This window comes from Lampetra planeri, chromosome 55 (assembly GCF_965212315.1).
Source record: "Lampetra planeri chromosome 55, kcLamPlan1.2.h2, whole genome shotgun sequence".
Taxonomy (NCBI): Eukaryota; Metazoa; Chordata; class Hyperoartia; order Petromyzontiformes; family Petromyzontidae; genus Lampetra; species Lampetra planeri.
Genome location: NC_136161.1, coordinates 2,288,801 through 2,313,412, shown reverse-complemented (window position 1 = coordinate 2,313,412; position 24,612 = coordinate 2,288,801). Strand labels below are relative to the sequence as shown.

The 24,612-nt window shown below is 46.8% G+C and overlaps 1 protein-coding gene across 1 annotated transcript in view; it reads left to right on the top strand.

Moving 5' to 3' along the window:
* The window catches only part of LOC144735516 (scavenger receptor cysteine-rich domain-containing protein DMBT1-like), a 376,933-nt gene that overhangs the window by 290,638 nt on the left and 61,683 nt on the right, over nucleotides 1-24,612 (top strand). The gene's annotated exons all lie outside the window — the stretch shown is intronic.

Here is a 24,612-nt window from a genome sequence, read left to right as displayed (position 1 = left end):
GGGGCGTGTGGGAGGGCCCGCCGTTCACCTTCGGTCCAATTGGAAGCGAGGTGAATGGGGGTGGAGCCAGCAGGACAGTATGGGAAGGCGGATTTGACAATCCAGAAGCGGAGGAGTCAGGGTCACGTGGTAAAGAGGATATAGGTGGGAGCCCGGAAGGGATCGGGGTCAGTTGCTGGAGTAAAGAGGCCGAGCCATGTTGGGTGGCCGGAGGGGATCCGCGCCATCGGCCGCCACGTGGCTGAAGGATCTTCGGCATGCCGTCGGCCAGCGGTGTGCGGAGTGGGAGAGCGGAGGAGCTGTTGGAGGAGCGTGCGTGGGCGCGTGCGAGAAGATGCTGGTCCGCTGTCAGGACCAGCGGGGTGCGAGGAAGAGCAGAGGAGCTGATGAGGGAGCGCATGTGGGGTGTGCGCGAGGAGAGGAGCCGATGAGGGAGCACGTGCGGGGCACGCGCGAGGAGACGCTGGTCCGCGTTCAGGACCAGCGGGGTGTGAGGAGGAAACTTAATAAAAGACCAACGGAGACCAGCAGTGCCTAACGAAGTCTTTTATTACATTGGGGTCAGAGGTGCTTCGAGATGTCAAAACATCTCAAGAAGAAGAATTTACCTACGCCTTCTTCAGGGGACTAAGAGGACCTTCCTCCGGCGGTAGCCATCCCGAGCACGGAGGGTGCGGGCGAAATGGCGGCGACCAACACAACAGGGGTACAAGATGTCGTTGCGGCAGCCGGGCCGTCTGCGTCGACGGGCGCCGAGGACGGCTGGCGGCTCGTGGCGGAGCAAATTTATTCGCTATGGGCCATTTTGCTGGATTTGGTCATCCTGGTCACGCCAGCGACGATACCGGGACAGCCACGCGTCGGGCCTCTACGGGGGGAAACTTCGGGTGGGGCCGAGCCATCTGCCATTGCGGCCTCTGCGAGGCTTCCCACCTTTCCCGACATGCGGCAGGACGCCGCCATCTTGGGCGCGGCCACGACTGAATGGCGGGAAGCTGCCATCTTGTCACCACCACGTGGGGCGCCCACTTCGGATGACAGCAGCTCGGGGACTCGCAGCCACCGTCTGATGACTATTAAAGAATTTACAGTCGGAGGGGATTGGAGCGCATTCGCTTGGCGTTTTGAGTCGGCTGTCAGATCCACCAAGTGGACGGATGCGGAGGCCTTGGAGGTTCTGCTGACGCTCCTGGACGACAAGTCCTTGAAGTTTTTCCGCTCCATCGCGGCTGCGAAGAAGGTGACACTGAAAGGGGCGTTCGACGAGATGGCGGAAGCATACGAGCCTCCAGACGATGCACACCGTAGATTTGTCAAGAGACAACGGGCGCCAGAGGAATCACCTGTGGCCTTCCGAGACACTGTGGTTGAGCTGGCCATGGCCGCGTATCCCAAGACTGAGCTCGACTTGTTGGAGCCCTTGATACTGGATAAGATGTTGGAACTGTCCAAGGACCTGGGCATTCCGGTGCCCATGTGCGGCCACGAGCAGCCGACCTCCCGGTTGGCTGCCAAGTGCCTCAACGCGCAGTTCAACTTGCGCCGTTGGTCGCAAATGGCCGCCTGGACGGGGGGTCCGACTATGGAGGGAGAGGCCGTCGGTTGGACACCGTCGAAGGCCATCTTCATCCCAGACGAGAGGGGGCCTGGCGATCTCACTGCGGCGGCGGCCCAGTGGGTTCCTCGGGGGGGAGTGGTGTCACGCTCGGGGCCCTCATCGATGGATCGCCGGGACACGTCGGGAGCCGGGCGGCGGGCCGACTTGGCGTGTTACCGCTGCAGACGTCTTGGACATTTTGCGCGTGACTGCCAGAGTCGCCCTCGTCCACCTCTTCGCCCGGAGGCCCCGACCAGCGACACGCCATCCACGTCAGAGGGTCACCCGTGTCAGGCAAGTCGGTATGCATCAGACACCCGGCAAGGCCTGTCATCACATTCATCACCGTCAGGGTGCGTTCCAGGGGCCTGTTCTAATGGGAGGACTCTAAGGGATCCGCGTCGGGCGATGACACAGTGGCAGAAACTGGCTCGCAGAGTGGTCGCAGCCGCTACTGGGTCTTCGACTGTGCCGGGCTCTATACAGGGGATTGACGTGCGGATTTTAGTCAATTCGGGCGCGTCCGCCACTGTCATCTCGGACGTTATAGTCCATCTCCTACCCATTCTGCCGTCGCAGGTACGACCGGTTTTCGATTAGTGTGTTGCTACTAACGGGGGGAGTATGGGCATCGTGGGTCAGGTGGAGGCACGCATTTCTGTTGGGGATGTGTCGGCTTCGGGGACGGTGTTGATATCCAGGTCCCTTGCTGTGCCTTGTTTATTGGGGACCGGTTTCCTGGCGAAGATACCGATTCAGATAAGGGTCGATCAGGGTTGCATTGAGGTACCGGCAGGCCATAAGATTTTCTTTTTGCCATCGCCGGCGGGTGTGTTGTTGTCGCCGTCCAATGCTGTTACGGGCGGCCTGGCGCTGGTCGCAGCCCAGACGATTGTTCGGCCGGCTCAGCCTCCGTTTTTGCAAGTGTTAAATGGAGGTGCGGACAATGTTGTGGTGCTGGCCGGTACGGTCCTGACCCATGCCGCGACCACTTTCATGGCCCATGATGATCCGGGTCACCAGGGTCTCGTGGTGGGGGTTTTGGCCTCTACGTCACAGGAAGATCGATGGATCGCCGGGTTGTGTCAGGAAAACACATCCCTGACTACATACCAGCGGTCTGCGCTTCGCGCGCTGCTGTCCAAATATTCTGACGTCTTTAGCAAAAATGATTTCGATCTGGGAAGCACCTCATTGGTCTCCCATCACATTGATACCGGGGATGCTCGTCCCATTCGGATGAATCCGCATCGGGTGAGCCCAGCAGAGATGATATGCTGGCCGCCGACATTATCTCTCCATGCAACAGCCCATGGGTCGCTCCGGTGGTCCTGGTAAAGAAAAAGGATGGTAGCCTGCAATTTCGTGTTGATTTTCGGAGGTTAAACAAAGTGTCGGTTGCAGACGCTTACCCCCTGCCGCGTATGGATGATTCCCTCGATGCCTTGTCCAGGGCGAAACATTTTTCGACTCTTGACCTCTCTTCGGGGTTCTGGCAACTCCCCCTGGAGGAATCGTTGAGGGAAAAGCCGGCTTTCCATAAGCCACAGGGCCTGTTTCAGTTTAATTGTCTCCCCATGGGTTTGAACACCGCCCCTGCTACGTTCCAGAGGTTGATGGAACTCGTGTTGATCGGCCTGCAGTGGGACACGTGTCTGATATATTTGGACGACGTTATTGTTTTCAGCCGCACGTTTGAGGAGCATCTTCAGAGATTGGATGCTGTTTTTGTTAGGGTGCGTTCCTCCAATTTGAAATTTAAGCCCAAGAAGTGTCACCTTTTGCAACGTTCCATGTGCTATTTTGGTCACATTGTCAGCCCTGATGGTGTGGCCACGGACCCGGACAAAACGACATGCGTTCGGGACTGGCCGTCTCTGGGCACGGTGGGGGATGTACGTCGATTTGTCAGGTTTGCTTCCTATTACCGTAGATTGGTCTCAAATTTTGCTACGATCGCTAAGCCGCTGCACCTCCTTTCGGTAAAGAACCAGAGGTTCAGATGGGGGCTGGCAGAGGAGGCGGCATTTCACGGCCAACGCGATCGCTTGGCATCAGCACCGATGCTGGGCTGATTTCGCTCTGCCTTTTATTTTGGATACTGACGCTAGTAACACAGATATTGGCGCCGTCTTATCGTAGTTTAAGGATGGCATCGAGCGCTTTGTGGCTTACGGGAGCCGCGTTCTCTCTTTGGTGGAGACCCGCTATTGCGTCACCCGGCGGGAATTTTTGTCTATTGTGCATTTTGCCCGACAATATCGCCCGTATTTGTATGGCCGGAAATTTATTGTGCTCACGGACCATGCGACTGGAAACTTTGCAGGAGTTCTCGTTTGATGTTCAATACCGTAAGGGCTCGCGTCACGTTAATGCGGATGCGCTCTCCCATTTGCCGCAGGGGTCCACCTGCGCGTGTGCCTCTGGCACGAATAGGTGAACGCGGGTTCCACAGCCCCCACGGCCTGTCGTGTCCGCTGTGGAGATGCCCACGGCTTCCACGTGTCCGGAACCAGCCGACGGGGTTTTGTATTTGCCGCGTTCCGTGTGGGTTTGTGAACAATTGCTCGATGACTCGCTTGGGGCCTTGCGGAGTCAGGCTGCGAAGTCGAAGGGGTATTCGTCGTCTGATGGGCTGCCGGGAGCAGCTCTCTGTGATGGCTTGTTGATGTGGAGAGAGGGCTTGCAGGATCGCTGGCGCTTTGTTGTGCCGTCGTCGTTGCGATACGAGTTGATTCGGATTCTGCACGCTGAGAAGTTGTTACATCTCGGGGTGCAGAAAACCTTGTTGACGTTGCAACGTGATTATTTTTGGCACGGCATGACGACTGACGTTGTTGGGCATATTCGGGTATGCTCCGACTGTGCCCGGTGGAAGCCGCCTAAACAACCGTATGTTCCCCCAGTGCAGTCAATTCAAGTGACGCGGATTAATGAGTTGGTGGCGTTGGATATTCTGGGGCCCTTTCCCCCGTCCGCTCGGGGGAACAAATTTTTTCTGGTCGGGGATGGACAAGGGGGCGCCGGAAAGGCTGCTTATGGACCATGGGCGAAATTTTTCTTCACAACTATTGCGGGATATGTGCGATGCACTGGGAACTAAGAAGGTTCGGACCTCTCCATACCATCCACAAACTGACGGGATGGTTGAACGGTTGAACCAAATCCTGTCGGCCATGCTCTGCCATACGGTTAGCGAGAAGCAGGCCGATTGGGATTTGCATATCCCGGGTGTGCTCTCCGCTTATCGGATGGCACCACATGCGTCGATGGGGTACTCACCTTTCTTTTTGATGTACGGTCGAGAGAATGTGCCGTCTGTGGAGGTGCAACTTAGCACGCGGGCGTAGGGGCCTGTTAAACCCCTCCCCGAGTATATTCGCGACGCCGCTCGGCGAGTTGCGGAGGCGCGGGAGGCGGCCCGATTGGCTATGGCCAAGACCCAGGCCCGGAACGAACGGTGCACCCAGTGCTCTCATCGTCAGTCCCCTTGGCAAGTGGGGGACATGGCCTAGCTCCATTGCCCACAGGTGCCAGTGGGAACCTCCCCTAAGTTGCACAAAACCTGGCAAGGGCCGGTTGCGCTGATTGAGGTCCCTAGCCCACAGTCCGCATGCGTTCAGGTCGGGTCGCGACGTTGGTACGTTCGCACGTCCCGATTGAAACCCTAGGTTGCCCCGTGTGTCGATGCATCATCTCCTAACGTTGCCTTGCCGGTGTCTGTCGCGTCTGATGCACCACTGCCCTTGCCTGTTCAACCTGCAAGCGTGCCTGTCGTGTCTCCTGTAGACGGCCCGGCGGTGATCCTGCCGGACAAAGGGATTCCTGCACCGGGTGGGCCTACCACGGCGACGGGGACACCTGGCCCCACTGCCCCTCCAACCCCGCCGCAGTTGCAGGGGGCCCCGATTACGGACCTCTCTGGGGAACGGGGTGCTGGGAAGGACGGGCCTCCACCAGCGGCGGATGAATCCGTTTTCGCCGCTCCTCAAACCCTGTCGGGACTGCGACCTTCGAGGGCGCCGCCTCTCGTGAAGGACGGGCCGAAAACCCGCACTCGTTCCAAATCCGTTTCCTTTCGTTGATTGTGTTCATCATTTTGTGCTCTCCGTTGTGTCTGGTGTGATTCCGGAATGTGTGGCCGTTGCTCGCATTATTTTATCTTGTTTCAGCCAGGATGGCTGGTCTTTTACATCAGGGAGGGGGGTCATGTAATGCGAGCGTAAACGGGTTTTGCTGCTGGGCTGTGGCCCAATCACACGGCCTGGGGTATTGTGGGGTGGAGCCCAGTATGGGGGGCGTGTGGGAGGGGCCGCCGTTCACCTCTGGTCCAATTGGAAGCGAGGTGAATGAGGGTGGAGCCAGCAGGGCAGTATGGGAAGGCCAAATCTGACGATCCGAAAGGGGAAGAGTCAGGGTCACGTGGTAAAGAGGATATAGGTGGGAGCCCGGAAGGAATCAGGGTCAGTTGCGGGAGTAAAGAGGCCGAGCCACGTTGGGTGGCCGGAGGGGATCCGCGCAATCGGCCACGTGGCTAAAGGATCTTCGGCACGCCGTTGGCCACCGGTGTGCGGAGTGGGAGAGCGAAGGAGCTGTTGGAGGAGCGCGCGTGGGCGCGCGCGAGGAGACGCTGGTCCGCGGTCAGGACCAGCGGGGTGCGAGGAGGAAACTAAATAAAAGACCAACGGAGACCAGCAGTGCCTAACGAAGTCTTTTATTACACATTGAACACCATGGGAGCCTTTAACATTGAACGCCATGGGAGCCTTTAATATTGAACGCCACGGGAGCTATCAACATTGAACGCTATGGGCAGGGCTGTCCATTGGATGGTGTAGGGCTCGGAGCAAATCCCACGATGTGAGCTCCCTGATGCCTTCAAACTAAAGCGGAAGTCCATAATATAGGTTGTTTGGGTTAGATCGCATAAATATAAATGTGTTGTTATACTCGCCACCATCCGACACAGCCAATCAGTAAGATTTGTCTCGTAACAAATAGTTCAGTACACCGGTATGTTGGAGAGTAAACCCACAACATTTATAATTCGAGTACCGTGACGTTTCGCCAGGAATTACAAACAACCTCATCAGGCGACAGCCAGAGTTGTGGATAAATCCTCCTCCTATGTCGGTCTTAAATAGAGAAATAAGTGTGACGTCGTCACTTGCGAGCCATTCAGGTGCGAGAGCCACGGGAGCTAATGTATTCATATAAATTACAATTGACATCTTGAGAATAGGTTTCCCCTTTTTTCTGGCAAAAAAAACAGGTGTTAAGATGTTAAAACACCAAACTGAAACCTTTTACAATGAACCATGTCTGCATTAACCACAATACTTGTGCTCAGTATGCAAACATTGGTGTTGGACCAGATGACACCAGAAGGCGTACAACTCAAAAACAGTGCACTATCAGAGAATTGAGAGCTCGGGGTAAGCATTTACACTATGAGACCTCCTTTAGCAGTGGCAAAATATAGTAGTAGGTTTTTACCCTTTAAACTGGTACAAAACTGACACCTTTATACAAGGCATCATGTTTGCAATAACCACAACACAAGTAGTCAATATGCAAACAAAAATAACAACTCTGATAATGATAATAGTATGCACTGTCCTTTAAGTTGATTGGTCCACACCCGAGACAGCTTTCCTTGGAGCCTAGTCTCCATTGGTGTTGGACCAGATGACACCAGAAGGGGTACAACTCAAAAACAGTGTCATTTGGTCCAACACCAATGGAGACTAGGCTCTAAGGAAAGCTGTCTCGGGTGTGGACCAATCAACTTCAAGGACAGTGCATACTATTATCATTATCAGAGTTGTTTCTTTTTGTTTGCATTTTGACTACTTGTGTTGTGGTTATTGCAAACATGATGCCTTGTATAAAGGTGTCAGTTTTGTAACAGTTTAAAGGGTAAAAATCTACTACTATATTTTGCCACTGCTAAAGGAGGTCTCAGTGTTCTTCCATAACTTTAATGTATTGATGAAAGCGTTCACCTTGCTCTTTGCTCACGTGACCCATGTTATCTAGAAACTGAGCAAAGTGACTATGTAAGTAGTGAACCTTGATGCTCATTCTACATCCAACTCCACAATCTCTCAATAGTTGTCCGCTTTCCTGTTCCCAAGGAAATTCCGCACCACATCAGAGAATGCATTCCAAGCTCGAGTACTCTGCCGCAGTCATTGTTGTAACAAAGTGTGGATCCCTGATGAGTGTTCTTATTTGAGGGCCATCAAATATTCCTGACTTTTTCTGCTCGGCACTGAGACTTGAAAAGGTTGAACATATATAGCTGAAGCAGTCTCCAGTGTGATCAAGAGCTTTGACGAATTGATTCATTAACCCACGTTGTAAGTGCAGTGGGGGAAATACAATTGTATTCCTATCAACCAGAGGCTCATTCTTGATGTTCTTGTCACCAGGCGTCAAACTGATTCTTGGTGGCCAGTTCTTTATAACCTAGTGTTCTAATGTAGCCCTACTGTCCCAGTAGCACAGGAAACAAAGGTATTTGGTGTGACCTCCTTGCTGACCCAGCAGAAAATTTACCATTTTCAAATCAACACAAATTAGCCATCCATGAACATGGCATTCCAATCTATCCAGAACAATCTTCATGTTGGCATACTCTTCATTCATTTTTACAGAGTGTCCTATTGAGATTGAACCATATATATATTTCTGTTGTGAAGTAACACACATTTCAAATTCCTTTTACTACTGTCAATAAGTCTCCATTCACTTGAATCATATGCCGGCAGTCCCATATTTAGAAAAAGCCCTTCAACATCATTACAATAAACAAGTTGACCATCTGAATGGAAGTACTTTCGCAGTGATGCTTCTCTGTTACGATAAAAGGAGACACTAGTGCCAGGTCTGAGTAGTCCTTTCTCTTGCAGCCTGGAAGCCAACAATTCAGCAGACTGCTTTGGCAAATACAAATCTCTTACAAGATCATTCAATTCAGGCTGACTAAACAGATAATTTTTTTATCACAATCTGCATCAGATGGCGTCTATTAGATCTGAGCATCATCATCATCTGCAAAAGCAGGTAAACTGAGGGATTCAACATCAATCTCTGGTAGCTCAGTAAATACAGGCACAGGTATTTCCTCACAGTGCTCAACTGGTCGTCTAGCAGATGGGATATTTTGGTATTGTAAGTGTTGTTTGTTTTTCTTATTGAAACCTTTTACATTGACAAGGCAGAAGTAGCAGTGATCCAAATGGTTTGTAGGTTCTTTCCAAACCATTGGCACACCAAACTTCAGCTTAGCATTCTTTCCTTTAGACCATGATCGCAAAGTTTCAACACAGGTTTTACACACTTAGTGAGGAGCCCAATTTTTGTCTTGGTCTCCAAGTCGTACTTTAAAGTAGGCAAGATAAACCTTCTTGACAAAGGTATTGATGTTGCGCTTTTGATCCTGCAAAGTGAAGCTGCCACAGATGTAGCAGAAGATATCTGGGTCATTACTGCATTTCCTTCTTTCGGATGTTGTAGCCATTGTTAGATCACGCCCTGCAGAAGAAAAAATATTAAATAAATGTGGATATCTACATAAAATGATATTATAAACACACTATCCTAAAAATACAACACCATATTTTAACACTAAAGCAGTCACTGACTCGCAACAACTTGCAATCATAAGTAACAAAGTTAATTTCGGGTAAAATCAATGAAAATGGGGTATGCCGATAGCATAAAAATAAGATGTGATAGAGCAAATCTGAGATCAGATTTGGAATCAGCATCCTGAAATTAGTCTAAAATAGCTGCAAAAGTCCAGACCAGTGTAATTAACCTTTTGAGGGAACTCATCAAAAAGATCTGCTGCATGTTGGAGTGCCTGGCGAGGTGATGTGGAGGCGTTGCTGCTGCACTGCAGGGATACCATGACGCAGTCGTGGATCAGAATCAGAAAATGTTTTTAGAATGCAGGAAGCTTATGAACTATGGAGCTCTTTTTCACAGATGTCCAATAGCAGATGGATAAGGCAGCCTTTCGGGTAATGCTTCTTGTTTGATGATCTTATGGTGCGTGCCGAAGTGAAATTTGTTTTTGTTGATCCAAAAGTGTCCATAGTTTGTCAATAACATTAACGCGACAGGGACTCACCTCATCTCCCCCCAATTCCTTCCATCCCGTCGTCTCAACTCACTCGTGTGCTGAAGCTTTTCACTCCTCGTGATTTTCCCTATAAACTGATTTGAGAAATCCAATAATCTCTTTAAAACATTCTGCGCCACATATCCTCCCCTTGTGTACAGAATCTTGGCATGCAGTCACGATTTGAAAGTTTTTTATTTGGCTATGTTGTACTTCATTTTCCTTTTTAGTGGCTGTCTTAATCCAATTTGTTAAAATTAATATTTAATAAAACTTGATTTGAAGCTTTCGTGACTGAAGCAATTTCTCTTTGGTTCTTTCGGTAAAGTCACGTATTTCATGTAAATGTTTTTCCATTACCAAAACTTTCCTAATCTAGTCCCTGTCCTTACCAAAACTTAGATTATAAATCGTGTACATTAAACAATAGTTATTAAGCGACATTCACCTTTTGACTTTGCCTTATTTACATTTTTACTAAATAGCTCAAGTTAGATATGCGAAAATTTAACGTTTACCGGTTTATGCTGATTTGCTACACAAATGATATTCCCGTGTAGCTAGTTGCCTGGCTGTTTTACACAGGGGTTCCGTGGTGCCGTGTGGCGCAGCAACAACACAAACGTGACATATTCTTTGGTTCTTTCGGTAAAGTCACTTGACTTTAACAACTAACAAACGAGGTGCTTAACGGTCGTAAACAAAACACGCGAATGAAAAAAAAACTGTGCAAATGTAATACGAGATCAAGAGGAGCCAGGGAAAGTTCAGTACAGGTGGAAGTAAAATATTGTGTAAGTAAACTGCCTCTAGGGTGACCCTGGTAAAATAGTAAATTATGTTGCATGTGTCTCAATGGGTGTATTGCGTCTCCTAGTTAGATAAATGAAACATAATTAAATTAATTAATTAAAGTTCACTGACTGAATGATACTGACTGGCACTTTCAGAAGTTGTATGAACCCAAACTTTATTGTAATTTAAATGACAATCTCTTTCATATCCAACAGGTGCAGGACTGCGTCTCATGAGTGGAAGGAACCGCTGCGAGGGACGGGTAGAAGTCCTCAAGAGCTCTGTGTGGAGCAGAGTGTGCAGCTCCGCGTTGGACACTCACGGCGCAGATACGATCTGCCGTCTTCTGGGCTGTGGTTGGAGTTTGTCTCACGGAAGCTTGACCCAGTTTGCGAATACGTCCGCGACAATCCTCTCGGACAACGTAGCGTGCGCAGCATTCCCAAATACTATATTTGACTGCCTTCAAACAGGGACACAAAATTGCAGCAATATGGAAACTGCCGCCGTAATTTGTGAAGGTGAGAACCAAATGCACTCAACTGAAAAGTAAAAAACAAATTTAGCAATGGACATTCATTTGTTTCCTCGCTTAACATCTTACATCTTCCTTAAAAAATATCCTCAAGCAGAAAATTGGTGCTGGATACAACCACATTTGTAAATAAGATTTGTAACTTTGATCCTAACCCGTCCATCGATAGTTCAATTTAAATGTGCAATATAATTGAGGGACTACTGTGTGTTGTCTTGGTGTCGCCTGGGACTGCTGTTGTTCCTTTGCTGCTTGCCCCAAGCTTGCATTTAGTGTTTAAAAATCTGCATGAATAGATGTACTTATGTAATTTGAACGTTATTGTTTATTTTTGTGACTTTTTTAGCTTTCCTATACTTTGCACTCATATCAGTTTCTTTTGTATTGTTATTGATGTAACTTGCTGACCAGCCCCTACTGGACATCTGTGAGAAAGAGCTTCATAGCTCATCATATTCCTCCAGTGTACATAACGATTCTGAAATAAACATTGTTATGTAACTATTAATAAAGATTATGGCTTTTACTCATTGACAAAAAAAGATAGTCACAAGATAGTCGGTCTAAATCTGTCATATGTGAGAATTACGCTGCTAACTCCTTGCTATAGATTACACAGCAGGCTGGTACATGGATGCCTTGTGCTCTATAGGGACCACTGGCCCTGGAGGGTCCCCATCAAATGTTTAAGATGAGATGTGGTGATGAAAGCTCCTTTGAGTTATCGATGCATTAATTAATGCTCTTCTTGCCTATCAGCAAAAACGATCCTGGGTTCGAATTTCAACTTGGGTGCCTTCCTGTGTGGAGATTGCATGTTCTCCCTCTGTTCTGCATTGGCTTCTCTGGGTTTCTCCCACAGCTAACAAAGCACAATGTCACTGATATTGGGTGAACATGTTTATATAAATATGTGTGTTGGGATAACCCTTTTAGAACTTAACAATTACGATATTACATGATGGTGTCTCCACGTACATCTGAATTTTCACACACGTGTTGTGCTTCTTTGGCAGCTGCTGAACCTACAAGCCCACAATTGATCATAACTGCAAGCATAGGTAAGTATTTGACTCTCAAATAAATGTGCACTTTTGTGCAATTTTTTTACCATGCCACGTACATTATTATTCAATTAACAAATCCGTACATTGCCAAAAAGTTTACAAATTGATAATGCAGTTAATCACCAGATTATTAGATATGTGTGTGCTTTGTGGTCAGCGATCTATCGGCCTGGAACACAACTACCTACCCACTCACCTACTCACCCACTCCCTCACCCACTCACGCACTCACCTACTCACCCACTCCCTCACCTATTCACTATTCCACTCACTCACTTGCTCACCCACCCACTCATCTACTCAGCAGTCCATTGGCCTGGAACACAACTACCCACCCACTCACCTACTCACCCATCCACTCACCCACTCACTCAATTACTGAGCGGTCCATCAGCCTGAAACACAACTACCCACCCTCTCACCTACTCACCTAATCACTCACCTACTTACCCAACCACTCGCTTACCTACTTATCCACCCACTCACCTACTCACACGCTGAGGAGGGACTTGCAAAGCCCCAATGTGGTTTCAGACCAAGGCGGTTCTGCTCCATATTTTCTGTCCGTCTGCTACAGAAGTGGTGTAGGGAATTCCATCAGGACCTTCATCTCTGCTTTATTGACCTGGACAAGGCCTATAATACCATCAACAGGCATTGGCTCTGGGTTGTTCTTCGTGCTTTTGGAGTCCCTGACTGTATGCTCACAAATATTAAGGACATTCATGATGGTGGGCAGGCCCGGGTAAAACTAAGTGGCCGGGAGTCATGGCCATTCCCTGTTCACCTTGTGGTGTGACAGGGATGTGTAGAGCCCGACCGAACTTCGGTTTCGGTTTTGGCGCCGAAAGTTGGCAAATGGCCTCTTTCGGCATATTTTCGGTTTCAGCCGAAAGTCAATATTTAACTTTCGGTTTACTTTCGGTTTTGGCCGAAAGTATTTTTTTTACTTTCGGTTTCGGCCGAAACTGATATTGACTTTCAGTCGTCATTCATCAACCGAAGATCTAGTTTTAGAATATAACGCTAGTGCTACGTCTATCACTCTGCCTATCGGCCGGTCAGTCGGCGCTAGACAATCATACGCGATAGGCTGCAAACACACACACGTCAGCAGCAGCTTGGGAGCGAGGTTACAGCCGCAACCATGGTCTGCTAATGTATATACGACCGATCAACAGACGGCAGCCTGCATCTCCATCCGTGCGTGGAGTCTCTTTGGCTGGACGACAACAAAGTACCTCAATTGTCTGTTCCCAGCCACCTGTGCGCCTTGGCTTATGTGTTGCGCTCGCTTCAGTCTACACGCGTGTTGATTCCATGATTCTAAGTCTGACAATATTGATATTCAGTTAATTAATAGTTCTGTAGTGAATTAGTGATAACGAAATAACGAATCTGAGTGAAGTAGAAAATTAAAGTTAATAAACGGAGCAGTTAATCACCGTGAAGAATGTCGAAACATGCGGTGTGGGATTACTTCACTAAAGTCGATTCTGATGCAAGTGTAATAAAGGACTCCGTCACACGATGTTGATCTCCATCGGTCTTTTATTTGTGTTCGTCTTCCGCTCACCCCGCTGACTTCCTCCTCGGTCCAGCGTCGTCTCTCCTTGCGCCCCGCGCACTCTCTATGCAGCTACTCTGCTTGCTGCCCTGTGCAACCTCGCACCCTCTGCTAGCCTCCGCTAGTCTGCAGCTACTCGGCTGCTCTGTGCAACCTCGCACGCCTTGTGCTAGCCTCCGCTAGTCTGCAGCTACTCGGCTGCTCCGTGCAACCCCTGCACGCCCTGTGCACCCCGCGCACTCTGCTCTCTTCTCACCCCGCTGGCTGCCGCCGTCATGAGCCCCTCAGCCACCAGGCTGAGGCACGGCGGCCACCCAACGTGGTCTCCCCTCTTCTCTCCCTCGACTGGCTCCAGATGTCTTCCTGTCTCCTCGCTATAACTTCTCCCCCACGTGACCCTGACTCCTCCCTCTCCCACGTGACCCTGACTCCTCCCTCTCGGATCGTCACATCCGACCTGCCCATTTATGCTCGCATTACACCAGCAAGGCGCAGCAACCTGCTGGGCGAGAATGCGGAAAAATTGTTGTTTCCTAACTACAACATTCGTTTGTTTGGATAATATTACTAAGTAAGTAACACCTACAGATTTGATATTTAGCGACTCTTACTAGAGGCTCTGAATGATTCGTTTTAGATTTATTTTTAATTAAAGTAGCATTGCATCATGACATATTTCATAAATCTTGTCTACGGTAACTTCTCGGTCGAAAGTGTAGTTAAACTTTCGGTTCCGGCCGAAAGTGTAAACTTTCGGTTTCAGATTCTTGGTTTTTTCGGTAAAGTCACGTAGAATGAAAATAATAAAATATTAAAAATAAAACATAATAAAATAATTCTCACGACATTTCGGCCACAACGCAAGCAGCCGTCTTCAGGTGGATAACAGGTCTGTCGAGAAGACAGAGTCTGAATTTCGGTTTCGGCTTCGGTTTCAGCCGAAAGGGTCGTTAAACTTTCGGCTTCGGTTTCGGCCGAAAGTGTAATTAATCTTTCGGTTTCGGCTTCGGTTTCGGCCGAAAGTTAATTTTTTACTTTCGCTCCGGTTTCAGGTTTTCGGCCAAAACCAGAAATTCAGTTTCGGTCCGCCTCTACAGGGATGTCCTCTGGCTCCACGTAGTTCAAGAAGCCTTAATCTGGTACAGATACAATAGAAGGTTGATCGATTCTCGGGTGCGGTCGATGGATGGCTCTCTATTGGTCAACCATGTCATGTATGCTGATGATCTGGTGATTGCCGCTCACTCAGAGAAGGAGTTGGAAGCAGTGATGGTGGCGGTGGTTATGATGGTGTTGGTAGCGATGGTAGTGATGGTGGAGGTGGTGATGGTGGTAGTAATTGTGGTGCTGGTGGTGATAAACGTGAGTGGGAATCAAATTCGAGTCGTCGGGTTCGTAACGCAGTGCGCTAAGCGCTACGCCGCCGCTGGCACGCTCAATCTCAACCACTTACCCCCTGCGCAAAATCTACCCCTGTATAACGTGGGCCCCCTTTACTAACAACCCATTGGAGTTCTTATCTAGGCTTGTTCATGCTCTGCGTATTACTTGTCCAAGTGCAATGCCCATCGAGCTCACATACTTAAATACCTCTGGCCAGTTGCATATAACTACTTAAATAATTCAACATATTTGACCACCCTTCCCCATGTTGGTCAGTGCAGGTTGATGAAACTCACCTAATGCCCATTATTACCCTAGTGTTACCTCTAGTTGTATGTGCCTATGTTTGCTATTCATGCATCCTCTTCAACAGTTAAATCTTCACGAGGGCCTGTGTAGTGTTAATTTTTTTATTTCGTATTTGTTAGATGAAACGTTTAAATTTTGTTCATAATTCATTGTTTATATTAAGCTATGACAAAAAGCACGATAACGATTCTAAATCAGACTGTTCTAACGTTTTCAGTCACGATACTGGAGGTGGTCTATCGTTTATAATTGTGATAATGTAACTTGTTACAAAAATTATGCTCTGCAGTCTATATGAACGAACTCTGTGTTTATGTCTCGTTTATGGTCTCAAATGTTTCAATATCGAGCCTGGCTCATGCACATTTGCTGGCATCTAATATGTTTGTAATTTAACGGCTTCTGGTCATTATAAACATTGTACAACTAACCTGCTTCCGTTCCTCCCTTAAAACCTATCTCTTCTCCTGAGCCCATCCTGCTACTCCCTGCTCCCTTCCTCTAGCTAACCCCTATCACAATCCCAACCCCTATCATTACCACAAGCCCTATCACTACCTCACTACCTTTTCCTCAACCCCTCCTGAATGACTCCCACCTGCCCACATAGTTACACCACCGCTTTTAATAACTACACTCTTTATTTTAACCTATATCATTTTCTCCTTGGTTCTTTCGGTAAAGTCACGTAGAAGGAAAATAAAAAAAATAAAACATTTCCCTTTACGTGACTTTACCGAAAGAACCAAAAAGATGTATCCCTACAATTTTATTATACTTGTAAAGCGCATTGGACTAAGGCGATATATATTAATATATTTAAGATAAGTAATACATGGGCATACCCATACAACACCCATAGAGCACCCGTAATATCTAGTATTATATTATGTTAGGTATACTTCATATGGATTATTATGCTCTCAAATCCTCTCGTTGTTTTCCAGATGGAACAATTCAGCTGGTGGATCGAGACGTGATGTGCCAGGGAAAGGTGGAAATGTACAACAACGGTTCTGTGAGCACTTTCTGCAGAGACAGTTGGGATACGTACCAAAGTGAGATTTTAAGTGACATTGTGTGCCAGCAGTTGAATTGTGGCAGCAGTAGACAGGGTTCTGGCTACTCGGACGAGCAATATTACTTTGGCATTGGCCGGGGGACTTCACAGCATGTCCGGTGTGGAGGGACAGAGGAAGCACTCACCGATTGCACGCTGTCTCCGGCCAACTCCTTCACGTGTACCAAGAAGGGGACGGCCGGCGTTGTGTGTACCGGTACGAGCACTCGCTCCTCATATAGGGGCACCGCGGTGACGCGATGTTATCTCGCTTTCCTAGTATGCAGGAGGTCGTGGGTTCGATCCAGACCCTGACGATTCCTGTTCTATATTTGGAGCCCGTGTGTTCTCTCTCTCTAATCCCGTGGGGGTCACATTTTTCCCTCCACATTTAAATTACTGTACTTGGTTGCTTTTATGCATTTTCACACGATAAGCCACTTCGTTGAGCTATAATTATTGGCCACGTAGATTATGAAACAGAGCTAATAGCCCAGTGAGGTTTACCTGATAAAATAAAAAAGTTTTATTTAGTGCTTAAGTTGCATGCAACAAAGACAAAGACCCCTTTATAGCCTTAACAGACTGTTGAAGCAAGTGCTGAAGCAAGCGCCTATCAAAATCAGAATCTTAATTGGAGGAGGAATCCGATGAGCTATGAAGCTCTTTGTCACATATGTCCAGTAGGGGCAGGTCAGCAAGTTGCATCAATAAGAATACAAAATAACTTGATTTGGAGCTTTCGTGACTGCAGGAATTACTCTTTGGTTCTTTCGGTAAAATCACGTAGAAAAAAAATACATTAAATATTAGCATACGACGTTTCTAAACAACACAAGGAAATCGTCATCAGGTACAAATGAAAGAGAAAACAAACCTAGTAAACTTAGAAATATGATGTAATACAACACAGAGAGTCGGCGAACATAAGTAAACATCCTACCTGGTTGATTACGTTCTTCCAGAGAGACAAAACACAGACACGCAGTAATTCCTGCAGTCACGAAAGCTCCAAATCAAGTTTGAACCACCTCTACGGGGAGGTTTTAAGTTTGTTCCCTCTCTCTCTCTGTGTCTCTGTGTTGTCTCTCTTTGCTTGTGTTTCTGTCTTTGTGTCTCCGTGTCTGTGTCTTGTTGCTCTCTCAAATTTTAGAATGAACTTCTAATTTAGCAATCTTTGGAAGAACGTAATCAACCAGGCTATGCGTTTATTGTGTTGACTCTCTGTGTTGCATTGCATTACATTTCCAAATTTTACTAAGTTTGTTGATTAAGTGTGTTTTCTGTGTGTGTGTGTGTGTGTCCTCGTGTTGTTGCTCTATAATTTCTTGCAGTCACGAAAGCTCAAATTCTCTCATTGACATGCTAATTTCTCTACCCCCCTCTCTCTCTCTCTCTCTATTTAAGGCCTCGTCACAAAGGCGTTATTTTTCTGTGTGCCTATGTGTGTGTATATCTCTCTCTCTCTGTGTCTCTGTGTTATCTCGCTCTGCTAGTGTGTCTGTCTATGTGTCTCCGTGTCTGTGTTTTGTCTCTTTTAAATTTAGCAATCTTTGGAAGAACGTAATCAACCAGGTAGGGTGTTGACTGTTACGTTAGCAGACTTTCTGTGTTGTATTGCTTTATATTTCTTAGTTTACTAGGTTTGTTTTCTCTTTCATTTGTACCTGATGATGATTGCTTGTGTTGCAATTGAAACGCCGTATGCTATTTTTTCATTTATGTTTTCTTTCTACGTGAATTTACCAAAAGAACCAAAGAGTAATACAAAATAAACCGATAGAATTGTAAAATAGAGAGAAGTCAAGCGAGTCACGAAGATTTTATGGATAAAAATGGAGTACAGAAGTACATACATTCTTGCTAACTTGTTAACACTAAATGCAAACGTGGGCAAGACCGCAAAACAACAACAGTCCCAGACCACACCAAAAAAACACATCGTCCCTGAATTACATTGTACATTACAATTGAACTATCGACACAACTTCCGAAGGCCTATGGAATACGAGGGGGTGGGTGGCCAGCACCATGCCCGGCAGCCTTTGTCTCCCCAGTGGCAATGTTTATGCACAGCACCAGGTACTAATTTGAGGCTAAGTCGACATAGAGAAGCCCCAGGACCGGTTCAGATAATGTCACTGCTGTTTAATAGAACCTGGTTCACCACTCTCTGCATTAAGTGGCAGTGACGTCACAACAGGGCTTATGCAAACCCAGGTGGTCTTTGAGGCCACTTGAAGTGTTGAAGGCTCGCTGGCAGAAGATGACGAGAAAGACCAAGGTGCCATGGGTTGACTGACTTGCATGACTGGCAGATGCACCACATGTGCGCCCTACTGTGCAAATTTGCTGTGTTTTAGCTGCCTGGCGCTCCGCTCATTAATGTGAGTGTCGCTCCTCTGCCCTCTGCTGTTTTGGAGGGCAGCTTCCTCCAGCTGCCCAATGGCGTCTTTCACCAGCCTAGTCCCGTACAGAGGCCAATCTTGACACCGCTAGAACCAGTCATCGGTACATCCACTCAGCTCAATATCGTTATGTACCGCATCAGTCCATCTCTTTTGAAGCCGGTGCTGCGCCCATTTAGCTCCCTCTATCTGGCCAAACAAAAGTAGTTCGCGAATGCGGTGGTAGAGCATGCGGGCTACATTATCCACCCAACGAAGCCTTGCCTGCCAGAGCTCACCGATGGTACATTGTCCAGATATTTCAATAATTTGTAAGCTTGATATTAAGCTTTCGTGACTGAAGGAATCAATACTATTTGTTTTTATCGGAAAAGTCACATAGGTATAAAGAATAATAGATCATGACGTTTCGATCGTAACACAAGCAACCGTCTTCAGGTGAAAAAGAGGGGGAATCTGCAGAGGCAGGCTGTTTATAAAGTTTTAGAGACGGGCGGGGCAGCTAATGCGAATGTAGGAGCGAGCAGGAGAGAGCGAGTCGGAGAGATAAATCTGCTTGTAAATGTAAGCTCGGCAAGGGCCGAGCTCAGCCAGGGCCCGGAAATGTAATTGTAAATGTAATCAATTCAGGAATATCAACGCTCAACAATAGCAGGTTTCCGACAGTTCTAAGAGGAAGCTTTAAAAAGGAGAGATACAGTCGACCCTTCAGCATCTCGACTTTCCCCATCGCGGTTTCGATATATCGCGGGGTCGGCATAAGAAACTAAGTGGGAATTTTTTGGGAGTTTATGGGAGTTTTGCGAAAACCGCAGACGACACGCGAAGGCCAGCGGACGACACACAAAAAGTTTAGTAACTCATTTATGCATAACATATATGTACAGTACTATATAATGTCAGTGTATTTTATCTCACAGCGCCCCCCGCCCCCGGCTGGAGGTGCTCGCTTCACTCGCCAAGGGGACCAAGGGAACCAAAACATTTTACGCAGTGTTTACAGATCACGGAGGGCCTGCGCCCCTAACCCCCGCGATATGGAAGCGTCGACTGAACTTGTACTGTGTGCGTGCGTGTGTCCTTGCGCCGGGTGGCTAAAATTCAGGAGGTTGGCATAGTAGGGGGAACAGGTGTTGCATCAGCCAGTCATCTCAGTCACTCAACCCATGACACCTGGGTTGTGTCCCGTAATCTCGTTCTGCGCCTTGCATGGCACAGCAGTCAACCCGTGACACCCGGTTTCTATCCCGTACACTCCTGCCAGCGAGCCTTCGGCACTTCACGTGGGCTCAAAGTGCACGTAGCCTGGCACAAGCCCTGTGCTGACGTCACCGCCACTTAGTGGCGAATGGCGGTTCTTGTTGTTGGCGTGGGATGTGTATTGCTTACATTTCACGGTAGCTTATATTTTGATCTGCAGCTGCAGGGCTCCGTCTGGTTGGAGGTGCCAACCGCTGTGAGGGCCGCATGGAAGTCTACAAGAATGGCGTGTGGGGAGAGCTCTGCAGCTCCACTGTGAACAGAGACATCGCAGACGGCATTTGCCATCTCCTGGGCTGTGGCTGGAGCCTTGCTTATGGTAGTAACGTGTCGGCATTTGGACTCGGACAGGGAACCATCTTCCCAGACAACCTATCCTCCGGTTCTGACAGCATATTTTCAAGTCTTCGGGATGGAACAAACAGTTGTAGCTATGACCAGACAGCTGCCATCATTTGTGAAGGTAAGTAAACATTAATGATTTTAACCTCCCCCACAATTCCCACACTTCTGCTCTACTTTTCTCTGTCTCCTATCGCTCTATGTTTATATTTCTCACTCTAAGTCTATAAATCCCTTCATGGCTTCGCTTCACAACCGTATCTTGCTTCTCTCGTATCTTACTACTCTATTCCATCCCGTCCTCTATGCTCCCAGTGTCTACCGTCCCTCTCTGCGCCTCCATAGTAACCCTACGCTCATTCTCACTCTCTCTTTTCTGCTCCTTTCTTGCTCCCCTTCACTGGAACCAACTCCCAATGCAACCATAAAGCAATCATCTTCACCACCACAACAACAACAAACTGCATGTTCCATTCCTCCCTTAGAACAGTCCCCATCTCTATAATCCAGCATAATCCTGCTACTACTACTCCCTGACCCCAACCCCAGCGACTGCTACCCCGACCCCTATCACTACCCCAACCCCTATCTCTTCCCCTACCCGTATCACTACCCCAACCCCTATCAGTACCCCAACCCCTATCACTACCCCTATCACTACCTTGACCCTATCACTAGCCTAACCCCTATCACTACCCATAGCACTACCCCAACCCATATCACTATCCCTTTCACCACCCCTAACCATATCACTATCTCTTTCACTACCACTACCCCTGTCATTACCCCAACCCCTATCACTACCCCTAGCTCTACCCCAAACCCCTCTTAACCACTTACACCTGTCCTCCTAACTGCCATCATAACTACATCACCACTTTTAATAACCCCAATCTTTATTTTAACTTATCTTTTGTATAATTTTATAATTGATATATAGAGACACATAGAGACCCGTCAAGATACATAGAGTGTGTGTGTTGAGTTTGTTACACGGTTAATGATCTCGTAAATCCAGTTACGCAGCTATTTTGTACGGGAGCTCACAGGACCACGGATCTCCCGTACAAAATAGCTGCGTAACTGGATTTACGAGATCATGGTCCTGTGAGCACTGCAACAAAGATAAAGAAACCAAATATTTAAGAGAACCAGTACAGCCGGGGCCTCAAGGAATATTGCATAACTAACAAATGAGCTACTCTTTGGTTTTTTCGGTAAAGTCACGTATAAAGGGAAAATTAATTAATTAAATAATTGCGTACTACGACGTCTCGATTGAAACACAAGCAATCATCATCAGGTATAAAAGAAATAGCAACAAAAATCTAACCAGAAAACTATAGACAGACATATAAGCAGACAGATATCACAAAGATACATAGAGAGAGAACACACATCGCCACACAGAGAGAGAACGTCTCTGTGACGAGTCCTTAAATAACCTTAAAAATCGTAATCAACCAGGCTATGCGTTAATTGTGTGTTGACCGACCCTCTGTGTTGCATTGCATTAAGTTTCGAAATTGTGCTAGGTTTTATTTGATTTAGTGTATTTTTCCTGTCTCCACTCGTTTCTTGTCGTTCTTATGTTCTGCACTGTCTGTGTGTCTCCCGTTCCTCGTGTTTGTGTTTTGTCTCTCTTTGGAATTTTCACACTTAATTGTGTGTTGACCGACTCTCTGTGTTGCATTACATTACATTTCGATATTTTGCTAGGTTATTTAATTTAGTGTGTCTCTCTCCCGTTATCCTAATTTTTCAAGCTTGCGTACCTTACCACGCGTCGTCCTACTCATTGACATGCTAATTTTTTCTCTCACCACTCCCTCTCTCCGCCCCCGCCTCCTCTCTCTATTTAAGGCCTCGTCACAGAGACGTCTCTGTGTGCCGATGTGTGTTCTCTCTCTATGTATATTTGTGATATCTGTCTGCTTATATGTCTGTCTATAGTTTTCTGGTTAGATTTTTGTTGCTATTTCTTTTATACCTGATGAGGATTGCTTGTGTTGCAATCGAAACGTCGTAGTATGCTATTATTTTATTTATTATTTTATCTTTATACGTGACTTTACCGAAAGAACCAAAGAGTAATTCCTGCAGTCACGAAAGCTCCAAATTAAGATTGAACAATTCTACGGGGAAGTTTTAAGTTTATCTTTTTCTCTCTCTCTGGGTTTTTTGTTTTCTCTCTCTGCCTGTGTATCGATCTTCGTGTTTGTGTCTTTCAAATTTCACACTTAACTTCTAATTTAGCAATTTTTGGAAGATCGTAATCAACCAGGCTATGCGTTAATTGTGTGTTGACCGACCCTCTGTGTTGCATTGCATTAAGTTTCGAAATTGTGCTAGGTTTTATTTGATTTGTGTATTTTTTCTGTCTCCACTCGTTTTTTGTCGTTCTTATGTTCTGCTCTGTCTGTGTGTCTCCGTTCCTCGTGTTTGTGTTTGTCTCTCTTTGGAATTTTCACACTTAAATTATAACTTAGCAATCTCTGAAATACGTAATCAACCAGGCTATGCGTTAATTGTGTGTTGACCGACTCTCTGTGTTGCATTACATTACATTTCGATATTTTGCTAGGTTATTTAATTTAGTGTGTCTCTCTCCCGTTCTCCTAATTTTTCAAGCTTGCGTACCTTACCACGCGTCGTCCTACTCATTGACATGCTAATTTTTTTCTCTAACCCCTCCCTCTCTCCGCCCATGCCCCCTCTCTCTATTTAAGGCCTCGTCACAGAGACTTTCTCTCTCTGTGTGCCTATGTGTGTTATCTCTCTATGTATCTTTTTGATATCTGTCTGCTTATATGTTTGTCTATAGTTTTCTGGTTAGATTTTTGTTGCTATTTCTTTTATACCTGATGATGATTGCTTGTGTTGCAATCGAAACGTCGTAGTATGCTATTATTTAATTTATTATTTTATCTTTATACGTGACTTTACCGAAAGAACCAAAGAGTAATTCCTGCAGTCAAGAAAGCTCCAAATTACTGTAACAAATGAGCGTCAGCGTGACACATCTCAGAAGTAGCTTTGTGACATCTGCTTCCGTGGACCATTCCTTAAAACACAGGGGATGCATGTATTTAATGAGTGGTTTTTGGGAGGAATCCAGGACACAGAGGAACTCCACTGTGTAATACGAGGGGATGACACTCAAAGGTCCAGACAGAGAGATTCAAGCATCCATTGCTGTGCTTCCATCTCTTGGCCAGCTCTCAGCCAGCCCTACATTCTCCAGTTCCAGCCATCGCCAAGCAGTCTCCAATTCCAAGTCGAAGTGTATCCCTCGATTTACGATAGTTCGCTTTAAAAATATGGCATTCACGCAATTGACAAATTATGAACACTTTTCGATGAACGAAATCGAATTTCCGCGTGACCAAAATTTCACTTTGGCAAGCGCAAAGAGATCATCAAACAAGAAGCACCACTCGGGATGCTGCCTCATCCATCCGCTACTAAACATCTGTGAAAAGAACTTCATAGCTCATCAGATTCCTTCAGTCTAAATACATATTCGAATTTTGAACCGTGATAGTATCATGGTACTATCACGGATCAATAGTGCATCATTAAGGCCTCCATCACTTTTCAAGTCATTTCAACATGCAGCATATATATTGGTGAGTTCCCTGACAAGGTTAATTATGTTTGTTTTAAATCATTTAAATATTTATGTTCTTTATTTTTGTATTGTGAAAAGTGATATAGGTGTATCTTTTTAGGTCAGAAGATGCGTTGTCCGAAACGCATCCCTCATTTTGACTATTAAAGTTATGAGAAAAGCCGTTCTGATTTACAGAATTTAGTTTTATGTGCGTTTCTTTAAGAAAGAATCCCTTTGATAATCTAGGGGGTACCTAGGCTCAGCCCTGGCACTACACATTGAGGTATCCATATCGGGGATCACAGGTGAAAGTGCAGTTCCAGGAATAAAAAAAACCTAGTCAAGGGACGTGCAGGATGTTGGATTTGTGGTTATGTAACTGTGGAGTTGAATCAACAACCGAGAAGATGGTGATGGCTTGAGGAGCCCTTCATCATGCAGTGGATAGTTTACGATGTATTATTGTATCATGATGAATAAATATCCAGTCATTTGTGATAGTGGCTGTTTCAAAACACATTTTATTTGTGTGCTTCATTCTAATA